This window comes from Pristis pectinata, chromosome 1 (assembly GCF_009764475.1).
Source record: "Pristis pectinata isolate sPriPec2 chromosome 1, sPriPec2.1.pri, whole genome shotgun sequence".
In the NCBI taxonomy this organism is placed as follows: Eukaryota; Metazoa; Chordata; class Chondrichthyes; order Rhinopristiformes; family Pristidae; genus Pristis; species Pristis pectinata.
The window spans coordinates 36,296,080-36,305,954 of record NC_067405.1 but is presented as its reverse complement, the minus strand read 5'-3'; the positions used below and the strand labels follow the sequence as shown (position 1 = coordinate 36,305,954).

Genomic DNA, 9,875 nt, shown 5'->3' with positions numbered 1-9,875 from the left:
ATGATATGACTTTATATCATATCATTAATTGCAACCAACAAAGATGTTTAAATATTTCAGAGGTTTTACAGTTAGTATTTATTCTAAATGCCAGTAGATTCTTAAAACAGAAAGAGAAAACTATTGTAATCTGAAGATGGCTTAAAAAAAAACAAGATGTTTTTTCCCCAAATAATATAAGGTGTCTTGAACAAGCACCAGAAGTCAAAAGAATGAAGAATTTATTTTGCTCAACTGCTTGTTAAAGTAGATTTTGTTTTAAAAGATGGTGTTTATTCTTTCTTATTGCCATATCACTTTCCTTCTGAATGCTGAAGATGCTTAGGTTAGGTCATGAGAGAATCATAATATTATTTCAAGCATTCAATCGTTCTTTCATTCACAGACTCATAAAACTAAGTTGGAACAGTTCCTACTTGAATTTCAAGGTTAGACTGGAATGTGCTTCTGTTATATAATGGCTATATTTATGACATTTATATGCTGAATTATTTGCAAAGAAATCTAGAGCTAAGCTAATTGAGTGCTGCTCTCTCTTGGACTAGTTACAACTAATCTAGAACCAATTTCACTTTTTATAGAATACTACATGAAACTTTAATATGCAGTGCTCTGAAGTCTCATTTCTCCACATATTCCTCATTGATAATGGAATCAGCTTTAACAATCACTTTTTTACAAGACGGTATATGCAGAAAATCCTCAAAACATTGAGTGGTTTGTGGAATATAACTGGATCAAATCATGACAATCATATCCATGATACTTGCTAACAGATTCTGTGACAAAGTGAATTTGCTGCCACAACTACCTCATGTTAAAAGAAATCATGCACAGGGAAGAATTGAAAGAGGAATTTGGAATTGTTTTTCATTGTAAAGGATCATCTCCAACCAAATTCCCATGTTTGGTGAGTACATGGTCTAAAGTGGGCAAAGTTGTCAAACCACCATAGTCAGAGATAAGACATTTAAGATGTTCCCCAAGCTGATGGGTAGTATCTCCATTCTTTCCAATATTGAAACGGCATGAAAATTTATTAATGGTTTAATATATCAGGAACTTGCACTAGAGTATGATCTTTTAATACAGATAGAATATTTTATTAACTTTCTTTCATTTTAATTTCTATACTTTCATTTGTCTTAAAGGCATGAGAGCTAATTTTGAACTTGGTTCCCTTATTGGTAAACAAACAAATGTCTAACAGCAATATTTTCATCTGTGAAGTGCAGTGTGTCTGAATCTAATTACTCAGTATCAACACAATGCATTTTTCAATAGCAATCACTGGACAATATTCTGGAATGGAAATTCTATTTTTTTCTCCCAACTCCCTCCCATCCCTCCCCACCCAATTGCCACAACACAGCAGTAAATAATAGCATTCTGCTATAATATCAACTAAAATCTGCATACGATACAGTCCATGAATTGTAACTGTATGCATCGTATGCTTTAGTAACAAATTTCCATGTTCTCATATATTACAGAGATCTGTTTCAAAACATTGCCCAAAACACTATTCTACTAAGTGACCAGTACATAAATATGATTGCATTATTTTCTGTTTTATTTTCTAAGCCCTTTTAATTCTAATTTCAATGACCAAGTTGCTATATTTAGTAATGTCTCAAATTGCAGTAGACCTTTTTAACCAAATTTCTCAGCAGAAATTGTTCCAGTTTCAAAATCAATCACTTTAATTTGTCATTTACATATTGCTGCTTATTGCTTAGTTGTTTAGATTCTAAATCAGTCCCAGTATTCAGTGATAATTGGCAGAGTGACGATATTAATTTGATTTAAAACTGATAAGTCAACTATAGAGAAAGGAATGCAGATTTGGTCTGAAGAATGTTTTCATAATTTTGGCTCTGAAACAAAATCTTTCCTTGTGTGATAAATGTTGTCATTAATCAAGGATAAAGAGATATTTTAACCTGAAAATTAAACTATATAAATGTGCTTTCAATATTTGCTGGCAGACATGCTTGTGTTTAAAACCAAAACAGATTAATGTATTGTTTTGCTGCCTTTGACCCCACAGCCTTGGATCCCTCGATTCTGTGTTGTCAAACATACCACTGTAATAGACTTGGGGCCTACCTAATAGTGTGTGCTATTCTGACTGTCATGCTCCATCACTGTAACTTACTGCTTGTGGTCTTTAAAGCAGTCACATGTGATGAATGAAACAGAACCTTAGAAACAAACCAAAGCTATGATCACTAGAAAAGTTCAGGGTGTCCATGACTGGAAAATAGAGCAGGTTTTTTTTAAAAGGGGAATAATTACAGCTGAAAATAGCTTCATGCTTTTGGTGCAATGTCATCAATCTGACAAAAAAACAAGTAACCCATTGAACGTGTCACCTGAAAAATAACAATTTAACATGTTTAATTTGGCAAAAGAGAAAATGAGATTGTAAATCCATTTTTATGCTGCTCCCTCCTTTAATTCAGAAATTGGCAGCCACTTCTTAGCTTTAAGACTGTAGCGTCCAGTTTCTGAATCCAAGTGATAGATTTGCTGATTTGTAGAGGTCAAGCTTCAGAACTCAAAATTAAAAGAAGACTTATATAGAAAGCCCGTATAACTAATACTATTTGGCTCTAGAGTTATAAAAATAACAGGAACAGCTTCCACTCACAAAGAGCTTTTAACATCATAAAACATCACAAGGCCATTCACAGGAGTATTACCAAATAAAATTTGACACCAAACCACAAAGAGATATAAAGGTAACTGACCAAAGCCACAGTCAAAGAGGTGTTCTTAAGGAGCATATGAATAGAGGAGAGTGGGGCAGAGAGGCAGAATGGTTTAGGTAAGGAATTCCAGAACGTGGTCCCAGGCAATGGAGAGCACAACCTCTAATGGTGGAGCAAGTAAATTCAGGGGTGTGCAAGGAACAAAAAATTGACGGAGCAAAGGGATCTTGAATTTCTGTGAGACCGAAGGAGATTTTACAGATAAGGAGGGTGGAGGTCATAGAGGAATCTGAAAATAAGGATGAAAATCATAAAATTCTTCTTCTTCTCATGCCTGTCTATCACAGTGAAAGATCCTTCCATTGGCAGGCACATTGGTGATGGTAATTGGTGTGAGCAGGACCCTAACATGGACACTTCATCCATGACCCTGTTTTTAACATTAAATGTAATTTTAAGCAGCTGAAACAAGTAGCTGGAACAAGTAGAAATACATCAAATTTGTATCAATTTGAGGCTTGAGCCATCCTGAGATCCAGAGTTTAATATTATGTCACTGGTGTTCTGGGCAGTGCAGAGCATAAAACCCCATTGTGATCCATTAAATCTACTTGGATGGGAAATCATCCACTCCCAAATTTACCCAGCTGGTTGGGGTGGGGCTTACAAAGGGGACTTTAACCATAACAACACCACAAAGTTTTGTTACCATGCCATCTTTTGTGATCAACTTCATGTCATCAGTTTAAGTGCTGATTTTCTGGGCACCTCCTTTCCATTTGTACCAATAAGGAGCATAAGGTCCTTACTCGTATATTTAAGCAGCTTTCTGCCTGTTTCAGGTAACTGGGCAGCTAGCAGATTTGCAGGCCAAATGTATCCATGTGTTTTTAATGTGACTGGTAGCTGAAGGTTGCCTGCATCCAGTCACTTTTGCATTGTTGCAAAGCAGAAGATACTTCAGACATTGCATCACAGTGACACAAAAGTGACAGGAGTTCATTTCAGCTATCCTGATGGCAGTCTACATCCCACCCCAGATGGACATGAAGCCTGCACTCAATGAACTATACTCTGCGGTCAACAGCCTTGAAACAGGATACCCCGAGGCTCCCTTCATTATTGCAGGTGACTTCAAACATGCCACCCTCAAGATTGTGTTACCAAAGTACTACCAGCACGTCTCCTGTCCCACCAGGGGCCCAAATACCCTTGACCATTGCTATACAACAATCAAAGATGCCTTCTGAGCCACCCCTCACCCTTACTCTGGTAAGTCAGACCATCAGGCTGTGCTCCTCCTCCCTGCATACAAACAGAAACTGAAACAGGATGATCCAGTATAGAGAGTCATGCAGTGCTGGTCTGAGGAAATAGATGAGCTTCTACGCGACTGCTTTGAGTCAGTGGACTGGTCCATGTTCAAAGACTCAGCTGCCAGCCTTGATGAGTATGTACTTCCATCATGGACTTTATCAGCGAGTGTGTTGAGGACTGTGTACCAATGAGGACAATATGGGTGTTCCCAAACCAGAAACCATGGATGAACCAGGAGATCCACTCCTTACTGAAGTCGAGGACAGCTGCATTTCAATCAGGTAACCCTGACCTTTACGAGAAATCGAGATACGACCTCCGTAAAGCTATCAGAAATGCCAAAAGAAAATACCAGTTCAAAATAGAGTCCCAGACCAGCCGTCAGTTGTGGCAGGGCTTACATGCTATAGCGGGCTACATAATGAAGTCAGGCAGCATAGTCAACAACAGCACATCCCTTCCTGATGAGCTTAACGCGTTCTATGCACATTTTGAACAGAAGGGGAGTGGTTTGTCACCACCCACCCTGGCAGCCTCCAATGCAACTGAACTCGTGTTCATCGTCAGTAGTCCGGAGAGTGAATACAAGGAAAGCATCTGGCCCGATGGTGTCCCTGGCCGTGTCCTCAGATATCGTACTGATCAGCTGGAGGGGGTATTTTCAGCCATATTTAACCTCTCCCTGCTTCAATCTGAGGTTACCACCTGCTTTAAGAATACCACTATCATCCCGGTACCTAAGAAAAACAAGGTAACGTGCCTTAATGACTACCGATCGGTGGCTCTGACATCCACCATCATGAAGTGCTTCAAGAGGCTGGTCATGACACACAAAAACGCCAGCCTCCCAGAAAACCTCAACCCACTGCAATTTGCCTACCACCGAAACAGGTCTACAATGGACACCATCTCCCTGGCCCTACACTCATCTCTGGAGCATCTGGACAGTAAAGACACATATATTAGACTATTGTTTATTGATTGCAGCTCCACCTTCAATACTATAATTACAAGCAAACTCATCACCAGACTCTGAGACCTGGGACTCAACACCTCCCTCTGTAACGGGATCCTTGACTTTCTGACCAATAGACCGCAATCAGTAGGGATAGGCAGCAACACCTCCGGCACGATTATTCTCAACACTGGTGCCCCACAAGGCTACGTCCTCAGCCCTCTACTCTACTCCCTATACACTCATGACTGTGTGGCCAGATTCTGCTCTAACTCCATCTACAAGTTTGCAGGTGATACCACTGTTGTAGGCCGTATCTCAAACAGTGATGAGTACAGGAAGGAGATAGAGAGCTTAGCGATGTGGTGTCATGACAACAACCTTTCCCTCAATGTGAGCAAAACAAAAGAGCTGGTCATTGACTTCAGGAACAGGGGTGGTGCACATGCACCTGTCTACATCAATGGTGCTGAGGTCAAGAGGATTGAGATCTTCAAGTTCCAAGGAACGAACATCACCAATAGCCTGTCCTGGTCCAATCATGTAGACCACGGACAAGAAGGCTCATCAGCGCCTCTACTTCCTCAGGAAGCTAAAGAAATTTGGCATGTCCTCTTTGACACTCACCAACTATCTGGATTCATCACGGCTTAGTATGGCAACTGCTCTGCCTGGGGCCACAAGCAACTGCAGAGAGATGTGGACATAGCTTTCAGCACATCATGGAAACCAGCCTCCCCTCCATGGACTCTAGCTATACCTCTCGCTACCTTGGTGACGCAGCCAGCATAATCAAAGACCCCACCCACCCGGCTCATTCTCTCCTCCCATCAGGTAGAAGATATAGGAGCCTGAGTGCACATACCACCAGGCTCAAGGACAGCTTCTATCCCACTGTGATAAGACTATTGAACTACCTTATACGATGAGATGAACTCTTGACCTCACAATCTACCTTGTTATGACCTTGCTCCTTAGTGTCTACCTGCAATGCACTTCTCTGTAGCTGTGACACTTTACTCTATATTCTGTTATTGTTTTTACCCTGTGCTACCTCAATACACTGTGTAGTGAATTGCTCTATATGAACGGTATACAAGTTTTTCACTGTATCTCGGTACAAGTGACAATAATAAACCAATACCAATACAAAAGGAGAAGAGGGTGATTGGAAAAAAGCCTGACAGAGCCTCATGGCTAACACAATAAGTGAGGAGGTTAAAATCCAGTTCAATGTCCAGCTAAGCATCTATTTGATGGCTGTTGAAATGGAGTTGGACCATAATAGTGTGGCAGCTATGTAAGGCCCCTTCCCCTTCATTCTCATTCACCAACAATGCAGCTTAAGGCATAACTGCTGGAATCAATGGCATATCCAATAAACATTTTCTGTGCTTCAAGACCTGTGGCTTCATCACCATTTGCAGAAGCTATGGAGGTGTTCATCCCTAAACCAACATTATCAAAGTGGAATTGTTCATCAATCTCACAATGTTTGCAAATTACATGCTGCACTTTCCGATAATATGACAGTGACCACACTATAAAATATTTCATTGTTTGTAGAGGAAAACCTGAGGTCATCGAAGGTGCTAAATAAATACAAATTCTTCCATCTTTTAGAGAATTACACAACGCCTTGACTGTTCAACTAGCAATAACCACAACAACTTCTTGCATTTATTTAGCATCTTTAACATCGTAAAATGTCTGAAATCTGTTCACATGAGTATGATCAAACAAAAGTTAATACAGAGCTACAGAGCAGCTATTAGAGGAAGGAGACCAAAAGCTTGGTCAAGGAGATAGGTGAGAAGGGCAGAAAACAGAGGACCAAAGGAAACAGAGGTAGAGGATGCCCAGTGGAGGGAGGAAGGAGTGGGACAAGAGAACAAAGAGCAGGGTGTAAAGGAGGGAGGTGTTGTAAGAGTTGGAGGGTGTGTGTGTGCGTGTGTGTGTGTGTGTGTGTGTGTGTGTGTGTGTGTGTGTGTGTGTGTGTGTGTCAGTGTGTGTGTGTGTGTGTGTCAGTGTGTGTGTGTGTGTGTGTGTGCGTGTGCGCGTGTGTGTGTGTGCGCGCGCGTGTGTGTGTGTGTGTCAGTGTGTGTGTGTGTGCATGTGTGTGTGTGTGTGTGTCAGTGTGTGTGTGTGTGTGTGTGTGTGTGTGTGTGTCAGTGTGTGCATATGTGTAGGGGTGTGTGTGTGCCTGTGTGAGTGTGTAGGGTGTGTGTATTTTGTAGTAGCTATGTGCTAGAAGGTGTCTACATGCATTCGTGTTCATGCAGCAGAGCCTGCTCTCCAGTTGTCTTGGAACCATTTTTCACTCAATCAAGACCTCATTCGGTCAACTTTATGTGGTAGCTGATGTGCAACAACTACGTCATGTTAAAAGAAATTATGCATAGGCAACTTCTACTCCTCAGTATGAAGTTTGGGAGCTGGAACAGCAGGACCATCATGGACAACCATAGCAGTGTTATGGGTCTGAATTCCTTTCTAGTATCATAGGTCAGGAACTTAAGACGCCTTGAGGTGGCAGAGTGGCACAGCTAGTAGAGCTGTCTCCTCAAAGCTCCAATGACCTAGGTTCAATCATGACCTCTGGAGCTGGAGCAGGGTGTGTGTGGAGTTTGCACATTGTCACTGTGATCATGTGGGCTTCTTCCAGGTGCTCCAGTTTCCTCCAAGCTCCAAAGATGCGTGCATTGATAAGTAAATTGCCTGCAGTGTACACATGAGAACTACAATCTAGGGGAAATTGATGGAAGTAAAATGGAATTAATGCAAATGAGTACTTGATGGTCAGTACAGTTTCAGTGGGCTGAAGGATCTGTTTCAATATTGTATGACTCATGATTCTATGCCATCACCTCCCTGCATGAGACATGATGGGTAAGAGCTGGCCAGATCAAAGAAGGCCTGTTCAAAGAACAAAATAGGAAGTGCCCCTTCTTCTAGTAGGGCAAATCAGAAGAGGAATACAATCTTCTTAGGATGAGTTTTGACATCAAGAATAAGCAACTACTCAGGTGGGATAAATGAATGTCTCATGACCCTCTAGCTCACTCCATCATGGAACCAACATACTACAGTAGTCAGCACATATGCCATAACTGTGGAAGATACTCATCTTGAAAATACCCTGGTACATGTCCCAGAGGGAGTCAAAGTAATCCTCCAGGCAACTTTAATTCCAGTAGAGCTAAAGAAGCAATCATCTGGCAATGAGTGATTGCCAAGGAGGGGAAAGGGGGAAGCTTACTCCATAGGAGTCCTTCTCACGAAGAGATAGTTGGAGTATGATTTTGTCATAACCCACACTCTGTTTCATCAAAGAGACAAGAACAAGATTTCATGATGATACTCCAGTCCAGGCACTGGCACCTATTACATTATGCCATTGACTGAGTGAGAACCTGCAAGGATGTTTGCATACGGACAAGTTGTGGGCAAGAACATGGCAGGTGGAATATATTGTGGAAAATGTGACATTATCTGCTTTGGTGCGCACAACAGAAAGGCAGAGTATTTGTTAAATGGTGAGAGGCTGGGCAGTGTTGATGTTCAAAAGGACCTAGGTGTGCTTGTACTCAATTCACTGAGGGACAACAAAGAGGTGCAGCAAGTAATTAGGAGAAAAAACGGAATATTAGCCATTATAATGAAAGGTGTTGATTACAGGAGTAAGTGTGATGATATTGAGTGTACCGTCCGAGTGCTCTAAACTTAAGTCACGACTTTAAGTTTATCTGGCATAAGTATCTACAAGTACCCTCACTATAGGGAGATTATACTGTATCAACCTACACTTCAAGAACTAGTTTACTTCACTACCGTAGTCTCTAAGGAAAGGTCTAGCTGTCAATAATCACTATTTCGAAAGGTGGGTCCTTCCTCCCAGCCAAGGAGAAGATACTTCCAGCTAACGAAGCAGTTTAAACACAGTTTATTTTATTTTAAGTGAGACACATTTGATTCTAATAAGTAATTCTTAACAACTACGTGTAACTTACAAAGGATTTCCAAACACAAATCCTTACAAACTAAAAGGTCATACCAACAAGTTGCAGATAAACAAATCATCTGTCGCGAAAACCAAAGGCTGAGGAATGAATTCTAGGTCTTCTTTCTGCAACCCCTTCTCTCTGTCATTCCCACTACCCTCACTGCTTTCTAACATTTATACTGTTTCTTCACTCAGTTGACGTCATTGGCACGTGATGTTTTTTCAACCACACTTTCAGGCCAGGTGACTAGAGTGTTTAATTAAGTAAACATGGATCCCATTGTTCTCTTGTTGATGTTAAGAGGCTGAGCAGAGAATATTGGTTAGAAGTTTAACCTAGCAAACAACAAACATGTTGAGCCTTGGACAATTTCTGCCGTTTTTGCTAGAGGGATTTTAGCTTAATAAGCAACCACTTCTTGACCTTTGGACGGGTCACGCTGCTGCGCTAAAAAGCTGAGGTTAGTAATAAGTCTTTTTGGGGCCTGGAAAGTGAATATCCATTACATAAGAAAGTCTTATTATAATTGGGTATGGCCTTGGTACCGTGCACTGTTTCAGTTCCCTTACCTAAGAAAAGATATACTTGCTATAGGGGGAGCGCCATGAAGATTCACTAGATTGATTCCAGGGATGGCAGGTTTGCTGTATGAGGAGAGATTGAGTAGATGGGACTGTATTCTCTATAGTTTAGTAGAATGAGACAAGATCTCATTGAAACCTGCCAAGTTCTTAAAAGTCTTGACAGGCTAGATACAGGGAGAATGAATCTACCCTATTTGAGAATGAGGGATAGACCTTTGGAATTCTCTATCCTGGAGGGCTGTGGAGGTTCAGTCATTATGCTCAATCAAAACAGAGATCAACGTGAATATGGTGCTAATAC

General features: G+C 41.0%; 1 long non-coding RNA gene across 1 annotated transcript in view; it reads right to left on the bottom strand.

The window, feature by feature from the left end:
* Positions 1–9,110, bottom strand: part of LOC127577015 (uncharacterized) — a 22,124-nt gene extending 13,014 nt beyond the window's left edge. Inside the window, exon 1 of the long non-coding RNA XR_007957306.1 lies at positions 9,041–9,110. This is a non-coding gene — a long non-coding RNA (uncharacterized LOC127577015). The remainder of the gene's footprint in view (positions 1–9,040) is intronic.
* Positions 9,111–9,875: the final 765 nt, after the last annotated feature.